The 22,681-nt window shown below is 45.6% G+C and overlaps 1 protein-coding gene across 4 annotated transcripts in view; it reads right to left on the reverse strand.

The window, feature by feature from the left end:
* Window positions 1-22,681, reverse strand: part of aplp2 (amyloid beta (A4) precursor-like protein 2) — a 193,430-nt gene that overhangs the window by 148,819 nt on the left and 21,930 nt on the right. For 2 of the 4 annotated variants that reach the window (XM_078205112.1, XM_078205110.1), the window contains exon 1: window positions 22,245-22,278. The exons of the other annotated variants lie outside the window; for them this stretch is intronic. The gene's annotated coding sequence lies outside the window, so the exon portion shown is untranslated. Of the gene's footprint in view, window positions 1-22,244; window positions 22,279-22,681 lie in introns of those variants that run through there. 4 annotated transcript variants of the gene reach the window in all.

Consider the following 22,681-nt stretch of genomic DNA (forward strand, 5'->3'; position numbering starts at 1 on the left):
GTACCTCACTGCACTCAACACTGGCTTCTGGACTTCAGCTCGTTTTCCCATCCCCCTGACAAATTAGTTTAAACCCCCCCGAAGAGCCGTAGCAAATTTCCCTCCCAGGATATTGATGCCCCTCTGGTTCAGGTGCAAACCGTCCTGTTTGTACAGGTCCTACCTCCCCCAGAATGTGCTCCAATTATCCATGTAACTGAAACCCTCCCTCCTACACCATCCCTGCAGCCACATGTTTATCTGCACTCTCTCCCTGTTCCTCAACTCGCTATCACGTGGCACCAGCAACAAACCAGAGATGACAACATGGTTTGTCCTGGCTCTCAGCTTCCACCCGAGATCCCTAAATTCCTGTTTTAAATCCCCGTCCCTTCTCTTACCTATGTCGTTGGTACCGATGTGTACTCTGCACTTATAAATCTGCACTCCCACTGTAACTATTCTTGTTGGATGTCCTGTGTAAGGCCATTGGGATTCAATCTTCACAGTAAGCCAATCTGAATGATCCCAGAACACCAATAAAAATTCTGAAATACAACGTTATAAAAGGAGTTTAACTTATCTAGTTGCCTTGAAGCAGTAGCCTTCATTCCAAACTGTTTTTCCCATTGCACATTTTTTTTAATTCCAAAGCGTCCGCAAATGACTGACTCTTTTCCACATTTTGCAGATAGACATGTTTTACAGAGCTCCAACTGGCAATCACCCATAAGTCAGTGTATTTACTTTAAGTGATCATCATGGGTGCAAAGCGACCTTAATTAAACTATAAACAAGCACTTTTTTGTATTTCGATCCAACCTTTAAGGTTTCTAAGCTACCAGTTCCCAAGTAATTGTATTCATACAAATGAAATGTGCCAATTCAAATCTTTCTGCTTCCCTTTCATTAAAAAAACCACACCTTCTGCCTGCTTTGAAGATAATTCAACTTGTTTCAAAGGATGGCACCAATCAAAATAAAATGAGACAGTTACATCAGTTCTGCTTCTTTTTTTGTTGTTTGGAAACTTGGATAAAATTAGCATTTTAACCACAGGAATCACATCACTCGATTACTGTATTTAGGAATATTCAATCTGAAACATTTAATGGGTCCATGGAGTGGAACTGTCTATGTGAAATCCAAAATGAACAGTAAATGCTAAAGTTTCCACTATAATAGAAACTGTACCGTAATCGATTCAACAGGTTCAGAATTCATCCTCTGTACCATTCTTCATATCACCATGATGTTTGGCACGAAAAGGGATCAACCCAAGCTCCAACTTTTCCATCTGATGAAAAGAGAGCCTTCAATGTTCCATTAATGATGACAGCTGGTGGAGCACTTGGGTCACAACTGAACCACCACCTCTCCCACTTGTAATAAACAAAATCCTGCTCTCTACTAATTGTAAATAATGTAACTAATATCCAAAGCCAACATTCCTATCCATCTACTATCTTTTCCTGTGGAAATTTAACAAAAACTACTTCAAAGTATCATTTGGCACTGAGCTGGAAAGCAGAGGCAGCAATGCAATTTCCCAGTTCAATACTGAGTCATTCATTGCACAACATTGCAGCACCACATTCCAAACACCCAACAAATCACAATTTATCAAAGAACAAAGAACAGTGCAGCACAGGAACAGGCCCTTGCGCCGATCACGTTGTTATATCTAGACCAACTGCTTATATCCCTCTATTCCCCGTCTGTATGAAAAATAAACAGACATAATCCATCCTTCTATCAGACCCCAGTACAATAAAACAGTCCTAGTGACTGAAGGGAGGGAACTTTCTTCAATCCTCATTTAATAGCTACTTAATCAGCACTATCAAATCCTGTAATTACAGGTCAAGTTAAATAATCCGTTTATATTTATGAAGCAATCTTTGACGATTTACTTACTCCATTCTGTAATCTTCTTCCCACAATTAGTTGATAAAACTAACAACTTGCATTTACATCATACTTTTAACGCAATAAAACATCCCAAGATAATTCACAGGAGCATTATAAAGCACAATCTGACACCAGGCCACATTACATCAGTCAGTACCACACAGGAGGCGGCCATTTGACAAAACGTCCATACCAACTCTCTGTGATGACCAGAACTGGATTAATATATCCAAAGCTGATACTGGATTCATCTGTTGCACTTTCCTGAAGTCCAGTGGAAATTTAACAAAAAATAGTCTGAAATATCAATGCACCGATTTAGGAGTGTGCTTTGCTAACTTCTCTCCCAATATATCCTGCCACCTTCAAAAATCCATGAGATTAATCAATCACTGAAAAGTTTCAAATTAATCTAAAACCGCTGTGAACAAGGTGCACTGAATATTAAAGCTATTTGCTTTTAAACATAATACATAACGTTTCAAAGATCATACTGAGGCAACATAAGAAAAATCTCCTTTTAAAGTTGGACAACATATATTCCAAATGTCTGATGCATTGAAAAAATTTCGAGAGTGGCAAACAGAATTCCAGGAACTAAGATCCAAAGTATGCAACAGTTTCAAGTCTGCACCAATGCAGACACTAAACCGCAGTCAGAACAAACCATGCCAATGTCCTTTCATATTTAACGAGCTTTATTAAGTTGAAAGCATTTGCTTAGGTTATGAATTATCGCAAATCCTTTCAATTTATGTCCTGATTTAAATGAAAATCTCTCAAATTACAGGGGGGGAATTCTCCCATGCCGCCTGCTACAGGAATCGTAGCGGGCAGGGAGCGGACCACACAAAGGTCCGTTGGCCTCAGGCAGGATTGTCCGGTTTTGGGGTGAGCATAGCCGGAGGATCCCACCCTATATCTTTTCTCTCACTTGCTCCTATATGGGTGGCACGGGAGCACAGTGGTTACCATTGCTACCGCACAGCATCAGGGACCCAGGTTCAATACCAGCCTGAGATGACTGTGTGGAGTTTGCACGTTCTCCGAGTCTGTGCAGGGTTTTCCCCCACAGGTGTGGAGGTTAGGTGGATTTGCCATGCTAATTTATCCCTTAAGTGCCCAAAGATAGGTAGGTAAGGGGAAACAGCAGAGTAAATACATGGTGTTTTGGGGATAGGACCAGACGTGGGCTTGGGTAAGATGCTCTGCCAGAATCAGTGCAGACTAGGTGGGTCGAATGGCACTCCTGCACTTTTGGGAAACGGGAATGGGGGCACCCGCGGGGGGACAGGAAGGGAGGTCGGGGGGGGGGGGGGGGGGGGGGGGGTAGGGCAGCGGGGGGGGGGGGGGCAGGGCGACGGGGGGAGCCGGGCAACGGGGGGAGCCGGGCAACGGGGGGGGGCAGGGCAACGGGGGGGGCAGGGCAACGGGGGGGGGGGGGGGGGGGGGGTAGGGCAACGGGGGGGGGGGTAGGGCAACGGGGGGGGGTAGGGCAACGGGGGGGGCGCGCGGGGGGAGGGCAACGGGGGGGCGCGCGGGGGGAGGGGAACGGGGGGCGCGCGGGGGGAGGGGAACGGGGGGCGCGCGGGGGAGGGGAACGGGGGGGCGCGGGGGAGGGGAACGGGGGGGCGCGGGGGAGGGGAACGGGGGGGCGCGGGGGAGGGGAACGGGGGGGCGCGGGGGAGGGGAACGGAGGGGCGCGGGGGGGCGGGGAACTGGGGGGCGCGGGGGAGGGGAACTGGGGGGCGCGGGGGAGGGGAACTGGGGGGCGCGGGGGAGGGGAACGGGGGGCACGGGGGAGGGGACCGGGGGGGTGCGGGGGAGGGGAACGGGGGGGCGCGGGGGAGGGGAACAGGGGGGGGGGCGTGGGGGAGGGGAATGGGGGGCGTGGGGAAGGGGAACGGGGCGGGGCGCGGGGGAGGGGAACGGGGCGGCGCGGGGAGGGGAACGGGGCGGCGCGGGGGAGGGGAACAGGGCAGGGCACGCGAGAGCTGGATTGAGAGAGTGGGTGCGCTGGGGAGAAGGCGGGGGTCCCGGGCGGGGCAGGGGCCCGTGGGGGGGAGGGGAGCCCGCATGAGGCGGGGGGAGGGGGGCGCGCGAGGAGAGGTGGGGGGGCCGCGCGGGGAGAGGCAGGTGTGGGGGGCCGCGTGGGACGACCCGGGGGGGGGGGGGGGGGGGGCGGGGCTGCGCGGGGTGAGGCGGGGGGGCACGCAGGGTGAGGCGGGGGGGCACGCAGGGTGAGGCGGGGGGCCCCTGCGCAGGGCGGTTCAAGGCTGGCACACCCCCGTGTGGGGTGGGGCAGGGGTGCCCCCGCACGGGGCTGGGCAGGGGTGGCCCCACGCAGGGTAAGGCGGGGGGGGGGGCCCGCACAGGGTTGGAGTGGGCCACGCGGGTGGGAGGGGGTTGAACCTTATCATTACAAAATTTGCCCATCAGGACCTGCTCGGGGGAAACGGAAATGTTCTCCCACAGTGAAAAGTTTGGATAAGCCTGTCCTCGAATCTCCATCTTGTTCTCGTGTTTTGGTTTCAGATAGTGCTGCTCTTTATTCTGTTTTAAATGAAAACTTTAGTCTTCGATACGATGACCACACTCTTGGTGTTGTGCTCCATTTTGTTCTGCTCCACCTTCCCCTCTCCCTTTTAATCAACAGCATAAAACCCATTAAATTTCTACCTCGTTCACTACTGCCTGAGACACACAAAACATTAACTCAGTTTTTCTCTCCACAGATACTGTTAGGCATGTTTGAGACATTGCAGAATTTTCTTATTATTAAGATCTCCTGCATCAATCGTATTTTAATTTTCTTCTGTTTAAAGTTGTTTCCCTTAATGGTTTTCAGGAGCAAAACCGCAATTTACGGTGAGGACTTGCTGTACAAACTATTCCAGATTTTAATGTGCAAGGTCAGATCCAAAGGTTAGGAGAAGCATAACTTCCTGACATCTCAAGTACAGTGGACCTCTGGCATTTCTTGTGCTATTGATGCTGATTTGTACTTTATTCCTTCTAGCGAGAGCTGGACCTGTTTCCGATTGCAGCATTCATCACCTTTTAGAAATAGTCGCCAATTCCAGGTCAGAATCATCATCTGGATTAATTTTATCATCTAGATGGATCGTTAAGGAACTTCCCAGATTCTCTCCCTGAGAAATAGTCTGAATTTTAACTGGTTTTCAGCTTTTCCCATGTCACATGGTTTTTGAGTGGCATGATATATATTGTAGTGTATGTATTGCATGTATAATGATTATATATGCGATATGTATGTACATTATTAAGTGTATACACTGTATCACAATTATGCAAAACAGTTTAAATAGACCCCTCCATCGTTGTTCCCAGGTTCCTAAGTATATATCTAATTCCCTTTTCAAAGTTAGGAATTTGTTTCCACCCACCAGTTTAGGCAGTTCATCCAGATCATAACTTGCTGCATAAAAATGTTTGTCATCTCTCCATTCGTTCCTATGCCAATTATATTATTTTTAGTCCACTGGCTACCAAACCATGTTATTCTGATTGTTCAACATGCATTCCTGCAAATGGACTCTACATTCACACCAGTTGTGTGGTAAGCTTGGTCAAAACAAAAGACTGGAATTCATTGCACATCCAGATCTTTGTCAATATCATTCTGCAATCAGCTGCAAGGTGCAGTATTCAGATACAAATGTTAAAGCAGCACATTCCAGTTTGTCTTTGCTGTGAAAGCAGCTCGCTTCAGTTTGGCTCTTCAGATTGAAATTCATTAACTGACCAGTTTGAAACACATGCTGCACCATGACAGAGAACAATGGAGCTGCATAACTAACCAATAAAGATTACATTTCTGTTTCGTTCTTATTTCAGTGGTGAAATTATTGCAGTATCTAAAATATCAAATGGAGAATTCAAAACTAATTGTACAAATTTAAGATATGATGAAAAGTGACATTTTTTTTTGTTGGGAAAGATGATTAATGTGGAGATGCCGGTGTTGGACTGGGGTAAACACAGTAAGAAGTTTAACAACACCAGGTTAAAGTCCAACAGGTTTATTTGGTAGCAAAAGCCACACAAGCTTTCGGAGCTCCAAGCCCCTTTGGGGCTTAGAGCCTCGAAAGCTTGTGTGGCTTTTGCTACCAAATAAACCTGTTGGACTTTAACCTGGTGTTGTTAAACTTCTTAAAGATGATTAACACATAGAGTTGTAAATTCTACATTGAAAATTTTCAAGATTATGAAGAAATTTAACCAAGCTGTTGCAGGTACATTGTACACAATAGAAGAGGGTTCAAATCCAATAGTTACTTTATAAAGCAAGGAGGAAAGATTATGGGCAAAGAATATGGATAAAATTTTCTTGCCACTGATTGGAAAGACAAAGTAAGAAGTTTAACAACACCAGGTTAAAGTCCAACAGGTTTATTTGGTAGCAAAAGCCACACAAGCTTTCGGAGCTGCAAGCCCCTTCTTCAGGTGAGAAGGGGCTTGCAGCTCCGAAAGCTTGTGTGGCTTTTGCTACCAAATAAACCTGTTGGACTTTAACCTGGTGTTGTTAAACTTCTTACTGTGTTTACCCCAGTCCAACGCCGGCATCTCCACATCATGGAAAGACAAAGACAGACATGATTTTCAGTTTCAGGGTGTTTTTCAATTCCTTAAAACATTTGGCCCCTAAAACAGTTACAAGAGCAAACAAAACTCCAAAGCAAGCTTATCCCGCCAGCCAGACACAGACAACTTCCACTTCAAATTTTTCATCTTGCAGTATACACATTGGTGGAAGGAGAGCAGATTGTTTTTCAGGATAGGGGTGAGTGGTAAAGTGTTGTTTGGATATGAACTTGTCATACCAACCAACCGACTTCAAAAGATCAATTTGTGCAACAAGAATTTCATAATAAGGTTCAGGGAGAAAAATTACTTCCATTAATATCAATTCAAATAAATCAAATAAAAATGTCTTGAGACACAAATACTACAAAGCAGGAAATCCAAATACCAGTTATGAGCCACTGGTTGATCAATAAATTCATGAATATTCAAAGCCTAACTCATCAGTTTTCACTGGTCAAATTGCAGAACTCACTTGTTCTGGAAGAATATATGTTTGTGTGCTATCAAGCAACTGAGGGCATCTTCTTTTCAAAGAATAGCCATTAAAAAGAAACATATTTGGAGTGTATTTCAAAATCCTGAATACCATATTTGCAAATGATTTAAATTCTTTGAAGGATTGTCCAAGTTTTTCTGTTTAAAAGCAATCAATAAATACCAAGTCCATGCAACACTTCAGGATCAAAAAACAGGGTACCAGCTACCAGGGTACAAACTACCTGTTATTTCTTTATTGGCACATGGAAAAAAATGATATTTCTCTGCAAAGTTACGGCATTTGTTTGCCAATAACTTTGTGCTGGTTAGCTATCGTCTATGATTCGCACCACAGAATACTTGCTGCCATTAAATAATCAATTATGTACTCTGCATTAATATGGGCTTTAGTGTTGTCATTCTATTTTGCTTAATTCCTGAAAATGCTTTCTGGTTTGTGCTTCAAGAAATTTGAGCAATTTAAGGCATCAAGATGTGAACAAACAGCAGGAGTCGATGAGCTGACACACAAATTCTCACACTATCAGAGAACATGTTAAAAATGAGCAGAACATGAAGCCAATTGCAAACAGACACTGCTGTGTTGACCACTGCATTTGATAATCTCAATTGATGTGAACATGCACAATTAGCTGGTCTTACTTCTTGAATGACCGAGAAGTACATGGCACAGGGTGGGCACAGTACTTCGCACTGCTGCCTCACAGCACAGGAACCTGGGTTCCATTCCGGCCTTGGGTGGCTGTCTGTGTGGGTTTGCCCGTTCCCTCCGTGTCTGTGAGAGCTTCCTCCAGGTGCTCCGATTTCGTCCCACAGTCCAAAGATGTGCAGGTTAGGTGGATTAGCCATGGTAATTGTGTGGAGTTACAGCTATGGGGCAGAAGGGAGGGCCTGGGTGGGATGCTCTTTCAGAGAGTTGGTACAGACTTGATGGGTTAAATGACCTCTTTATTCACTGTAGGAATTCTATGTGGAGGAACATTTATAATTTTGGGTGCTAATGAACACCAGAGCTTAATAAACAGTGACAGTCGAAAGAAGATTTGCTTGGCTAATTACCCAAACATAAAAAGGGCAATTCCAAATTCACCTGCCAAAGTCACTGGTCCATGCCATGCAGTCACATGAACTATCAGTAATGACAGAATATACATTAATTGAAGAACATCACCAAAACAGCAAATGTCCACTTGCAGCAGTGAGTTTAAACATTCAATTTTTTAAACATGTAACATGGGCAACGTGCTGCGTGCGGCTACTTGTTTAACCAAAAGTAACCATCCAGGTTGGGATGCAGATGGGCCAGCAAGTCAGCCATAAAGACACTGTACAGCGAGAGACTATAATCTGATCAGCAAGATTGTTACAAAAGCCATTACTGCTGTTTATTCTGATGCTTGTTACATGGAATATCATGCAGCAGTTAGCAAAATGCTGACACAGCTGTGCACTTCTTGGCTGTTCACTGGAGATGTCACATAGCTGAAACTGTTCTTGTTCTGAATACTTGTACTTTCCTCAGAGATTTCATTGTCAAGAACCATGATGTTTCTTGCATACATCTCTCACCAGTGATATCTGGAGATGTTAGTTTCCATTCTTTAGGCTCATGGAGGTTTGAACAAACCTTACACATGATCACTGACCCATCCATCAGTTGAACTACCATTGATATTCAACTCCCGACAGAGAAGCTGACTCAACTCATTGGCAATGGCTAAAAAATAGCTACAATAATGAAATGGGATTGATTTTGCCCTCCATTACACTTATAAAGTCATAGAATCCCTACAGTGCAGAAGGAGGCCATTTGGACCATCGAATCTACACAAACTCTCCAACAGAGCATCTTCCCCAGGCCCTATCCCTGTAACTCCATGTATTTACCTTGCTAATTTACCCTTTACACACCTTGGGACGCTAAGCGGAAATTTAGCATGGCCAACCCACCTAACCTGCACATCTTTGGGCTATGGGAGAAAACTGGAGCACCCGGAGGAAACCCACGCAGACATGGGGAGAATCTCCAAACTCCATACAGACAGTCACCCAAGGCCGGAATTGAACCCAGGTCCCCAGCACTGAGAAACAGCAGTGCTAACCACTGTTCTGCCCCCAATCTTACCAATACCCTTTCAGTTTTAGCAAGCTTCCCCTACTTTTATACTCCATTTCTCTCACAACAAAGATCAACATTCCATTTGCTTTCCTACACCCAAACTAACATTTTGAGATTCATGTACAGGGATACTCAGGTCCCTGTATTGCAACATACTGCATTGAAAAAATGTTCTGTTTTTCTATCCCTGCGAAAAGTCACATTTTTAAAATTATCCTTAATCTGCCAAATTTTGCCAAATCTCACCAGAGACTTCCTGGTGGTAATATCATAGAGTCATAGAGGTTTACAGCATGGGAACAGGCCCTCCGGCCCAACTTGTCCATGCCGCCCTTTTTTTTTAAAACCCCTAAACTAATCCCAATTGCCCGCACTTGGGCCATATCCCTCTATACCCATCATACCCATGTAACTATCCAAATGCTTTTTAAAAGATAAAATTGTACCCGCCTCTACTACTACCTCTGGCAGCTTGTTCCAGACACTCACCACCCTCTGTGTGAAAAAATTGCCCCTCTGGACACTTTTGTATCTCTCCTCTCTCACCTTAAACCTATGCCCTCTCGTTTTTGACTCCACTACCTTTGGGAAAAGATATTAGAATCATAGAAACCCTACAGTGTAGAAAGAGGCCATTCGGCCCATCGAGTCTACACCGACCACAATCCCACCTAGGCCCTACCCCCATATCCCTACATATTTACCCGCTAATCCCTCTAACCTACGCATCTCAAGACACTAAGGGGCAATTTTAGCACAGCCAATCAACCTAACCCGCACATCTTTGAACTGTGGGAGGAAACCAGAGCACCCGGAGAAAACCCACGCAGACACGAGGAGAATGTGCAAACTCCACACAGACAGTGACCCAAGCCGGGAATCGAACCCAGGTCCCTGGAGCTGTGAAGCAGCAGTGCTAACCACTGTGCTACCGTGCTTCCCTATTGACTATCTACCTTGTCTATGCCCCTCATTATTTTATAAACCTCTATAAGGTCACCCCTCAGCCTCCTACGCTCCAGAGAAAAAAGTCCCAGTCTATTCAGCCTCTCCTTATAACTCAATCCATCAAGTCCCGGGAGCATCCTAGTAAATCTTTTCTGCACTCTTTCTAGTTTAATAATATCCTTTCTATAATAGGGTGACCAGAATTGCACACAGTATTCCAAGTGTGGCCTTACCAATGTCTTGTACAACTTCAACACGACGTCCCAACTCCTGTATTCAATGTTCTGACTGATGGAACCAAGCATGCTGAATGCCTTCTTCACCACTCTGTCCACCTGTGACTCCACTTTCAAGGAGCTATGAACATGTACCCCTAGATCTCTTTCTTCTGTAACTCTCCCCAACGTCCTACCATTAACTGAGTAAGTCCTGCCCTGGTTCAATCTACCAAAATGCATCACCTCGCATTTGTCTAAATTTAACTCCATCTGCCATTCGTCAGCCCACTGGCCCAATTGATCAAGATCCCGCTGCAATTGGAGATAACCTTCCTCACTGTCCACCATGCCACCAATCTTGGTGTCCTCTGCAAACTTACTAACCATGCCCCCTATATTCTCATCCAAATCATTAATATAAATGACAAATAACAGTGGGCCCAGCACCGATCCTTGAGGTACACCACTGGTTACAGGCCTCCAGTTTGAAAAACAACCCTCTACAACCACCCTCTGGCTTCTGGCAAGAAGCCAATTTCATATCCATTTAGATACCTCACCCTGGATCCCATGAGATTTAACTTTATGCAACAACCTACCATGCGGTACCTTGTTAAAGGCCTTGCTAAAGTCCATGTAGACAACATCAACTGTACTGCCCTCCTCTATCTTCTTGGTTACCCCTTCAAAAAACTCAAATTTGAGACACATGATTTTCCACTCACAAAGCCATGCTGACTGTCCCTAATCAGTCCTTGCATCTCTAAATGCCTGTAGATCCTGTCTCTCAAAATACTTTCCAACAATTTACCCACCACAGATGTGAGGCTCACTGGCCTGTAGTTCCCAGGTTTTTCCCTGCAGCCCTTTTTAAACAAAGGCACAACATTTGCCACCCTCCAATTTTCAGGCACCTCACCTGTGATTATCAATGATTCAAATATCTCGGCTCGGGGACCTGCAATTTCCTCCCTAGCCTCCACAACGACATGGGATATACCTCATCAGGTCCATGATTATTTACAATAATCATTTACAATAATTAATACAATATCATTGTACTAATCAAGAGACCCAGGTGAATGCTTTGGACAGCGGAGGTGGAAGATGTTCAGTCACTTTTCTTGGCTTGCATAACTTGTCCAAGAAATATCCACAGAACTTTGTATTTTTGATTAGTTTGATGTTGCTCCATACGCGACCTCTCAACTTTGACATGAAAGCTATAACCTGGGAAATTCTGATACAGATTTCAGCATCCAAGGAAGGTTGCTGGTGTAACAAACTCCAGATTTTAATTTTAAATCCAAGTGAGAGAATGGGCGCTCAGAGTTCAGGAACTGCAGTTCTTGTCGGGCCTAGGAACTTCTTGTGCATGCACCAGCTGGATAAGGGCCGCATATGCACATCCATTTTTACAGTTTCAGGCTGGGTACTGTTCAAAAAAAAAGAGAAATGTGACAGTGCAAAACTGCAGGTCTGGTAACCTGAAGAGGTCATGATGTGGAGATGCCGGCGTTGGACTGGGGTAAACACAGTAAGAAGTCTCACAACACCAGGTTAAAGTCCAACAGGTTTATTTGGTAGCAAAAGCCACGAGCTTTCGGAGCGCTGCTCCTTCGTCAGATGGAGTGGATATCTGCTCACAAACAGGGCATACAGAGACACAAAATCAATTTACAGAATAATGATTGGAATACGAATCTTTACAAGTAATCAAGTCTTAAAGGTACAGACAATGTGAGTGGAGAGAGCATTAAGCATAGGTTAAAGAGATGTGTATTGTCTCCAGACAGGACAGCTAGTGAGATTTTGCAAGTCCAGGCAGGCTGTGGGGGTTACAGATAGTGTGAAATGAACCCAAGATGCAGGTTGAGGCCGTCCTCGTGTGTGCGGAACTTGGCCATCAGTCTCTCTGCGCTGTCGTGTGTCGTGAAGGCCGCCTTGGAGAACACTTACCCGAAGGTCAGAGGCCGAATGCCCGTGACCGCTGAAGTGCCCCCCAACAGGAAGAGAACAGTCTTGCCTGGTGATTGTCGAGCGGTGATAATTCATCCGTTGTCGTAGCGTCTGCATGGTTTCCCCAATGTACCATGCCTCGGGACATCCTTTCCTGCAGCGTATCAGGTAGACAACGTTGGCCGGGTTGCAAGAGTATGTACCGTGTACCTGGTGGATGGTGTTCTCACGTGAGATGATGGCATCCGTGTCGATGATCCGGCACGTCTTGCAGAGGTTGCTGTGGCAGGGTTGTGTGGTGTCGTGGTCACTGTTCTCCTGAAGGCTGGGTAGTTTGCTGCGGACAATGGTCCGTTTGAGGTTGTGCGGTTGTTTGAAGGCAAGAAGTGGGGGTGTGGGGATGGCCTTGGCGAGATGTTTGTCTCCATCAATGACATGTTGAAGGCTCTGGAAGAGATGTCGTAGCTTCTCCGCTCCGGGGAAGTACTGGACGACGAAGGGTACTCTGTCCACCGTGTCCCGTGTTTGTCTTCTGAAGAGGTCGGTGCGGTTTTGCACTGTGGCACATCGGAACTGTCGATCGATGAGTCGGGTGCCATATCCTGTTCTTATGAGGGCATCTTTCAGCGTCTGGAGGTGTCTGTTGCGATCCGCCTCATCCAAGCAGATCCTGTGTCCATAGGGGATGGCTTCTTTAACGTGTTTAGGGTGGAAGCTGGAGAAATGGAGCATCGTGAGGTTATCCGTGGGCTTGCGGTACAGTGAGGTGCTGAGGTGACCGTCCTTAATGGAGATGCGTGTGTCCAAGAATGCAACCGATTCCGGAGAGTAGTCCATGGTGAATCTGATAGTGGGATGGAACTTGTTGATGTCATCATATAGTTGTTTCAGTGATTGTTCGCCACGAGTCCAAAGGAAGAAAATGTCATTGATGTATCTCGTGTATAGGATCGGTTGAAGGTCCTGTGCAGTGAAGAAGTCTTGTTCGAACCTGTGCATGAAGATGTTGGCATATTGAGGTGCAAATTTGGTCCCCATGGCTGTTCCGTGTGTCTGGATGAAGAACCGGTTGTTGAAGGTGAAGACATTGTGGTCCAGGATGAAGTGGATGAGTTGTAAAATTGCATCTGGAAACTGGCAGTTGTCGGTGTTGAGTACTGAGGCAGTTGCAGCAATGCCATCGTCGTGGGGGATGCTGGTGGAGAGTGCCGAGACATCCATTGTGACGAGGAGTGTTCCTGGTTCAACTGCTCCGTGTGTGCTGAGTTTCTGTAGGAAGTCTGTAGTGTCGCGACAAAAGCTGGGGGTTCTTTGTACAATGGGTTTCAGGATGCCCTCGACATAGCCGGAGAGGTTCTCGCACAGGGTCCCATTGCCCGATACGATGGGACGGCCGGGTGTGTTTGCCTTGTGTATCTTCGGGAGGCAGTAGAGATCTCCAACGCCGTGAGTACCCTGAAGAGGAGCATCATTGCAGAGTGTATCCCAGAGACATGGAGAAAGTCCCAAATCAAGGTGGTATTCCCAGGTGTGGGACAGGAAAAGGTTCCCAGAAGGTGGTCCCATGCAAGGGGCAATGACAGAGATCAGAAACAGACTCTGTTAAGTAAAGTTGAGAAAAAGGAGCAGAACAATAGGCTCCAAATTAAAGACAGCTGGGGGAAGCAGACTTGAAGCAAAGTGCGTTCGACAGAAGCCTGAAGATCCAAGGGTAGCCAAAGGTTGGTGACTCGGAGCTGCAAGGACAAAGGTACCCTTTATAGCAGTGGTCTTCTGCTTGGCACAGCCAAAGATCTGAAATTATGCTTGGAAGGTGAAGCCTGAGTGTACACAGAGATCAGGAGGAAGAAATCTCAGAATCATAGAAACCCTACAGTACAGAAAGAGGCCATTCGGCCCGTCGAGTCTGCACCGACCACAATCCCACCCAGGCCCTACACCCAAATTCTACGCACTAATCCCTCTAACCTATGCATTCCAGGACACTAAGGGCAACTTTTTTAGCATGGCCAATCAACCTAACCCGCACATCTTTGGACTGTAGGAGGAAACCGGAGCACCTGGAGGAAACCCAGGCAGACACGAGGAGAATGTGCAAACTCCACACAGACAGTGACCCAAGCTGGGAATCGAACCCAGGTCCCTGGAGCTGTGAAGCAGCAGTGCTAACCACTGTGCTACCGTGCCGCCAACTGTTAATCCAAAGTACGGGAAAGTGTCTATGGACCTCACCACATTCTGGTCCACAACTTTGATTCTCTGGACACGGGTAGTACAAACTCCTTGCAGACCCTTTAGAACCAACCGACATGGTATTTCAAATGAGCTTCAGTATGGGATGCCAGCGCCATGTCATCAAACAGTAACTCACAGATGAGAACATTACACACTTCGCTCTTGGGTGCAGTCTTGCCAAGTTGAACAACTTGCTGTCAGCTCTGGTGTGCAGGTAGACACCTCTCGAGTCTCTGATTGGCAGCATGGAGAAAAATATACCACTAGAACATAGAAAAGCAACAGCACAAACAGGCCCTTCGGCCCACAAGCTGCGCCAAACATGTCCCTACCTACTAGGCTTACCTATAACCCTCTATCTTACTAACTTCCATGAACTTATCCAAGTCTCTTAAAAGACGCTATCGAATCCGCCTCCACCACCACTACCGGTAGCCAATTCCACACACCCACCACCCTCAGTGAAAAACTTACCCCTAACATCTCCTCTGTACCTACTCCCCAGCACCCTAAACCTGTGACCTCTTGTGGCAACCATTCCAGCCCTGGGTAAAAGCCTCTGAGAATCCACTCTGTCAATACCTCTCAACATCTTATACACCTCTATCAGGTCACCTCTCATCCTTCGCCTCTCCAAGGAGAAAAGACCTAGCTCTCTCAACCTATCCTCATAAGGCATGCCATCTAATCCAGGCAACATCCTTGAAAATCTCCTCTGCACCCTTTCTATGGCTTCCACATCCTTCTGTAATGAGGCGACCAGAACCGGGCACAGTACTCCAGGTGGGGTCTGACCAGGGCCCTATACAGCTGCAGCATTATCTCCCGATTTCTAAACTCAATTCCTCTATTGATGAAGGCTGTAATTAAGAGAGCGTGTGGAATTCCATACGCCCTCTTAATTACAGCCTCTACCTGCGACGCTGCTTTGAGCGTCCTATGAACCCGGACCCCAAGATCCTTCTGATCTTCCACACTGCCAAGCGTCTTACCCTTAATATTATATTATACGAGAAGGGACACAAAATTTAATGGAGATGCTGTAGCTGTACCAGTTTTCCACATTTAATGATTTCATGTGGAATGCCATCGTTTTCTAGGGATTTACCACTGGCAAGACAGTCAGTGGCCTTGTTAAGCTCTACTGCAGTGGGTTCACTGTCTAACTCTTCCATGGCTGAAAAGTCTGGAATGGCGCCAAGTGCTTCTATAGAGACAATGTGTAGAGTTTGAGGTAGTGCTCCATGTGGCATGGCTTGATTGGGCAGTAACTGTTCATCACACAGAGTCTATGGTAACAGCATAGCTCCAACAATCTCTCCATTTTCCTTCATCTTGCTGATTCTTGAATACCCTATGCACACTGGTCAACTTGTGTGGTCATTACCCACCATCGCTTTGAAATCCCCAAGAAGGCATATGCCCTCAGTACTGGGAATTCTGCTGATGGCAGAATCAAGTGTCAGATGGAATTGATACTTGGCATCTGAGGTGGAGTTGAGTGTCAGGTGAAGAGGTCTCCCTGAGCCTTTTGTAGAGGGTTCAATCATTGCAAGTTGTGTTTTTTTTAAACTGCAAAACTCACTCCAAGTTCATGTGTTAACTCTAGTTTTCTCCTGCCAAAAGAATGTATAGCGTTTCTCTTTCAGGGATTCACTTTAGGTCACTGTCTAGTCACTTGCAGCACAGCAATGCCCACAATTAGCTTTCTGAGTTCTTTGTCAATCATAGCTGCCTTAAGTACGTCATCAACTTGCAGAAGTTTGTCTGTAAAGTCAGACGACATGGTCCTTACATTCCAGTTTGCGATGTGAAAGACTGCAGTCATCTTTATTGAGTTTGTCTTGCCCCTCATGCATAAATTAGCAATGCACATGTTGAGAGATGACTCCTGAAGCTTGAAGAACCATTGAAGCAAACAAGCCTTGGTGTGATAGTTGAGCAAATGATAGCAATGATCACTCCCACTGTCAGAAGTAACCCCTGGAGTGCACACATGCGCGTGCACACGCACACACAACAACCACACCCCACCCCACCCACAATGAAGAGAGAGCTTATAACCAGTAAATGTTTCTTCCTGTGTTCTGTCTAAGTAAACCACAAAGTTGGAGCGCCCTCCGCAAGACTCAGACCTGGGGGCAATTGATCCGACAGCCTACATTTCCTAAGCATCAGGACACCCGTCAGCATTGCTAATATTGCTCAAAGAATAAAGCCAATACTGTTTGTTACCAGCCCTGCTGCACGAGGAGCTGGAAGGGTGTCTGTCAGATGATGGATTACGACCCAGAGGACTCCATTCCAGAATTTCTGTCCGAGTTGACTCCCTTAGCCGCCTTCTCTCCCAAAACACCCAAAAGGCAGTGGGGCTATTCACCAGACCTGGGAATCTGGGTCATGGGCATCAGAATGTCATCATATGGTGGTCAGTCTGCATGCCATGCATCTGAGGAGCAGGCCTCTTCTAAATCCCCTGTCGTTTAGTCTGGATCTACAAGGTACATTGTTTACATAGGTTCCCATAGGGAAACACGTCATATGGCTTGCTGAATAGGTTATGCTTTGGGAGAAAAGGCTTATGCGCTCATCTCTTTTTTTCTCAATAGTTGACTGCTAGCTAGCAGCGAGAGCTGGAAGCAAGAGGTAACAAGCTGATTAACCCCTAGGGACCACACATTCTGCTAACAGGATGCATCACAACAACTGGAGACACATAACCAATGCACTGAACCCAAAATCTCTCCACCCTGCTTCATCTCATTATCAATTTCAAATACTGCCACCTTAAAACCTGTCCAGCTTCATTAACCACTCCAAAAGCTTTTGCCTCCTATGACCATCAGAGTAAATTTTGGGTAAACAATCATGACAAATGGAATTGACCAGACAACTCTTGCCACCCTGCCTGAGTGAACCAGACCAAGGTTTAGGGTATAAACCAACAGCCAATGTAGTTAAACACAGTAAATTAACATATTTACAGCAAGGCAACATGTGCTGTCCTAACAGACTTTGCTATTCGGCCAGCTTTCTATCAAAAACAAGGAGTATACCTTATACGGATTCATTTCTGAACATTCAATGAACCATGGACATGTACTTATTTGCAAGGTGAATATTATTCTTGGGCTGATCATTTGGTGCTCAGAACCCCACCTCAGGCCACAATCAAAATTGCCAGCAACACAACAATTCATTAAAGGACCAAAACCATCACTGGCCTGCCCCTCCCTTCTGATCTGATCCACGTCTCACTCTTCAGTGAAGGAAAATGAAGAGATTGCTGAAGCTATGCCATTACCATGGACTCAGCGTGATGAACAGTTACTTCCAAATCAAGCCATGCAACATGGAGCACGACCTCAAACTCTATACATTGTCTCCACAGAAGCACCCCACAAAGTTTAACAAATGAATAATCTAGTGCAGAACATTAGAAACACGACCAGCTGAAGAAACGTAAAAGGAACAGTCACAAGTTCAACTGTAATACTTCATTACAGGGACAGTTTGATTACCTATTGCCTCCAAAAAGCAAGAAGTTTTAGCAAATTAGGTGAAGTAACCGGGAAGCAGGAGAGACAGGCAGATAAGTTATTCTAGTTACTTTTTTTTTAAAGGCAATATACAGGAGAACATTTAACAGACCATTCCTGAGCTCCTAGTGGAGAGGAACCAAGGTGCAGGAACACCTATCTGAGATAGATGACAAAAAAAACTACACAAAAAAAAACCCAAATAATATCTTGTTAACATACATGAAACAAAGCACCAAGGGCATGTCAAAGCTAAAAATAGCACTCGATTTAAGGATAATCAAATGAGTGTCCCTGGGATTAAATAAAAGTTAAAAGCAAGGAATTGAGGGAAGAACACAAGAAAATGGCCAAGAGAATAAAAATGGAGATGGAGACTTTGAGTTGATTGCTGGATGTGCACAAATGATAAAAGCAGATACACGAGAAGTAAAATGATGCAAGACAGATCTGTGAAAAAGCAAGCTCAAATCATTGAGGGCGGCACGGTAGCACAGTGGTTAGCACTGCTGCTTCACAGCTCCAGGGTCCCGGGTTCGATTCCCGGCTCGGGTCACTGTCTGTGTGGAGTTTGCACATTCTCCTCGTGTCTGCGTGGGTTTCCTCCGGGTGCTCCGGTTTCCTCCCACAGTCCAAAGATGTGCGGGTCAGGTTGATTGGCCAGGTTAAAAAATTGCCCCTTCGAGTCCTGGGATGTGTAGATTAGCGGGTAAAATATGTGGGGGTAGGGCCTGGGTGGGATTGTGGTCGGTGCAGACTCGATGGGCCGAATGGCCTCCTTCTGCACTGTAGGGTTTCTATGATTTCTATGATTCTGGCTTTGGAAAATAAGGTGAAGGATTGTACAAGGACAGATAGATGGGAGGTCATTTAAGGGTCATGTATCTCAAGTCAGTAGTAAAGCCACAAGAGCAAACCCTTGAGGAATTACAGCTGCACACCTGCTCAATCAGGAAGAAAACTGTCATACTCGGAAGCAAGGATTGCACAAGTAGAGAAAGTGAGGATGCTGGTTGGGTTATCAAGCTTGTAAATGTACAGGAAACCCAATGGAGCTACCTAAGAGATTCCATTAGCAAACTAGAAGCAGGCACTTTCCAATGCTACAGAGAAATACAAGTCCCCCAAAATAAAAGCAGGTATAAAAGCAGAGAAAAATGCAGTCTGCAGGTCAGAGAAAGGCTGTAGTTGTTGGCAATTCTTTGCTCAGGAAGTGGATTGCCTGCGGTGTCGGAAGACCATCTATTTAATTGGCTACATGGAGCTAGAGCAGAACATACTGGGGAAAAGTTTGAAGATCTACTGAACAGCATAGAGGGTAGAAGTTCTCATCAGGGTTAACAGCATTGCAATAACATGGGGGCCATAAAAACTATGAGGAGCGATTCAACATTGCAAGATTGCAGATACAGGGTAATGTTTTCTGGAACACTTCAGTTATTTGGAAAGGAAGTTCACTTGTGGATGATAAAGATAAATGTGTGGTTGGCAGGATGGTGTGAGAACAATGCCATTTCTGAAAGAACACTGGGAATTCTTCCAGAATGAAAAGGAATGTGACAAGTTGGGACAAAGAAATCAAGGCAAGACAACCTGACATTCAAGGAGCCTCAGGTTGCCTGATTTACTCTTGTAACAGAAGAGAGCTATGATGTCTGAATGGCTATAGATTGAGAGGGAAGAGTTGCAATGAGACCTGGGTGTTTTTGTACACCAGTCACCAAACGTAAGCATGCAGGTTCAGCAGGAAATGGTATGTTGGTCTTCAGAGCAAAGGATTCAAGAACAGGGCAGGGATGTCTTGCTGCAGTTATATAGTGCCTTGGTGAGACCACGCCTGGAATATTGTGTGCAATTTTTGTTTCGTTATCTGAGGAAACCTGTAAAATGCTAACAGGATTAGACAGGGTAGATGCAGGAAGGATGTACCCTTCCTGTATCTGGGGAGTCCACCTCCTCCTCCCAATTCCACATTGAAACTGTGGGCGATAAAGCTCCTCCTCCACGTTCAACCTTGAGAAAAGGCTGAAGGGCATTGTGGGACTGAGCAATGATTATTAGACCAGCATACTCGGAAGTGAGAACAACTGATTCAGCCCGAGACACGGTGGAGTACTGCAATAGTTACTGATTTTACATTTTTTCTTTTGAATCACATGCGGACCTTTTGGCAGCACCAGGGTGGGAGCTGCCGGCCAGTCAGTGATGAGGCTCCCAGTAAAGACAGGTATTTCTCTGTGTATTTGACTTAAGTTGTATCTGCACGCTTGGATCAATCAGTTTAACCATTTGAAGTTGGGGAACAAACTTCTGTTGCTCTTTTTTGATGTAGTTGCCAGTCAGTTCCTCAGGAACTTTTTTATTGAATCAGGGTTAATCCCCGGTTTGAAGAAGTGGGGGATATGCTGAGACCATGAGGTTATAGGTTGTGATTGTATACAATTCTGCTGCTGCTGATGGCCAACAGTGTCTCATGGATGCCTTTTGAGCTGCTAGATCTACTCAGAATTTATGCCATTTACCATGGTGGTAGTGCCCCATAACACAGTAGAGGGTATCCTCAATGTGAAGTACGGGACTGTGCGATGGTCACTCCTGCCAATACTGTCATGGGCAGATGCATCAGCAACAGGTAGATTGGTGAGGACGTGGTCAAATAGGTTTTTTCTTCTTGTTGGTTCCCTCACCACCTTCCGCAGACCCAATCAAGAACTATATTCTTTAGAAATCAGTCAGCTCAGTCATTAGTGGTGGTACCGAGCTACTCATGGTGATGGACATTGGGGTTCCCCACTCAGAACAATCTGAATCCTTGCCCATGTTTGCCCTGATGCCATGAGACTTCATGGGGTCCAGCGTGGATGTTCAGAGCTCCCAGGCAACTCCCTCCTTGAATACCACTATGCCATCATCTCTGCTGGGTCTGTCCTGCTGGTGGGACAGGACCATCCCAGGGATGATGATGGCATCCAGTACAGAGCAGGCAGGTATGGTTCCACGAGAATGACTACATCAGACTTGCTTCATTAGTTTGTTTGACAGCTCTCCCCATTTTAGCATAAGCCCCCAGATGTTAGTCAGTAAGATTGTGCAGAGTCAACAGGGCTGGGTTTGCCATTGTCACTTCCGGTGTCGAGGTCAATGCCAGGTGGTCCATCCAGTTTCAGAGGACATTTAGGAGTCAATTACATTGCTGTGGGTCTGGAGTCACATGTAGATCAGGCCAGGTAAAGACAACAGATTTTCTTTCTGAAAGGAAGCACTTAGAAAACCAAGAATGGACAAAAACGAGTGGGGTAGTAAAGTATGTAAGGGATACCTGGGAGGCAAGAGGTTAACCCATGGTATTACTAAAAAAAACTGGAGTAAAATCAGGAACACAGGTTCAAAGAGGAGATGGGCCCTTTTAGGATTGATATCAGGAAATAATTGTGAACCCGGCGTGCGTTAAGTGGAATAAGGTAGCAGAGGCAAAAACTCTGGAATCAGTTGGATACTGCAAGGGGCAGAGACACAGCACCGGGGTCACTCTGGATAGAAATTCGATTAGGCCAAGTGGCCTTCCTCATTCCGTGAGCCAACTAATCAGCTGTTCAAGAACCCGTGGATATATCAAAGCAAGAGCAGTTATCAAACTAGTTCTCTGTTAATTTCAAAGATTGGCAAATATAAGGCTTATGGAACAAGCTCGGAGCTCCTGTAGGTAATTTGCCTCCAAGTTAATTATTGGAAGGGCCAAGCTATTAACATATAAAGACTATTATCTTGCAAGAACTGATGACAAAACCCATGCAGACAACCTCTGAGGGTTCTAAACTGAGTGTCATTCTGTCTGAACCTAAGTTTTTAACCTCTTGTGGGGACTCTATAATAATATTGAATGCAGGTAAGTTAAACAAATATTTTCCATTATCACATCTCCCTCTTTCACCACACCCTTCAATTATATTCTTATTTCTGCAAAAGACAGACCCACCCCTGTGCAGTATCATGGGACATTTCTCACGTTAAGGTACTACATTAAGGGAAGCTGTTGTTAATCAGTACCTTGAAAACAAGGCGGTTAGCTACTATAAAAAGAACCATTGCATTTAAACTACAGGCATCATGCTGGAGGGCACACTTCAAACAAACCAACCAAAGAAAACAACATAGCACTAACCAACAGAAGCCAAGACAACACCGGGCATGGAAAGTCAGCTGCAGCAGCAAAACATCAGGGACACTTACCTGGTTAGCTGCCAAGATTCCCTACGAGACATATTTCACCTGCCACAGAGTACCAGAAGAGCAATAGAAACTATTAGACTGGAACTGGCAGATATATGCAAATAACCATTTGGATGTCAAATCGCTTCATCCCATGAATAAAACACCAAGTTTTCAATGAGCTCCTATTACCAGCAGATCCAATAAACTGAATGTACAGTGATTTGTGGTTTACAACTTGCACATTAGGTGAATATAAAACTCCTGATAAAAACAGAATCCTTGAATGAGCAGCCTCCATTCCACGAGGAGAAATAATTGTCAATACACCCTCAAAAATTCATGTCACTGATTAATATCCACTCACTGCTCTTTTAAAAGTTTTCAATTTCCGATAGACGAAAGTAAGTCGAGCAAAAGCTGTTTGCATCAATTAATGAACAATGATACCTACCCAA

Source organism: Mustelus asterias, unplaced genomic scaffold (genome assembly GCF_964213995.1).
Source record: "Mustelus asterias unplaced genomic scaffold, sMusAst1.hap1.1 HAP1_SCAFFOLD_564, whole genome shotgun sequence".
Lineage (NCBI taxonomy): Eukaryota > Metazoa > Chordata > Chondrichthyes > Carcharhiniformes > Triakidae > Mustelus > Mustelus asterias.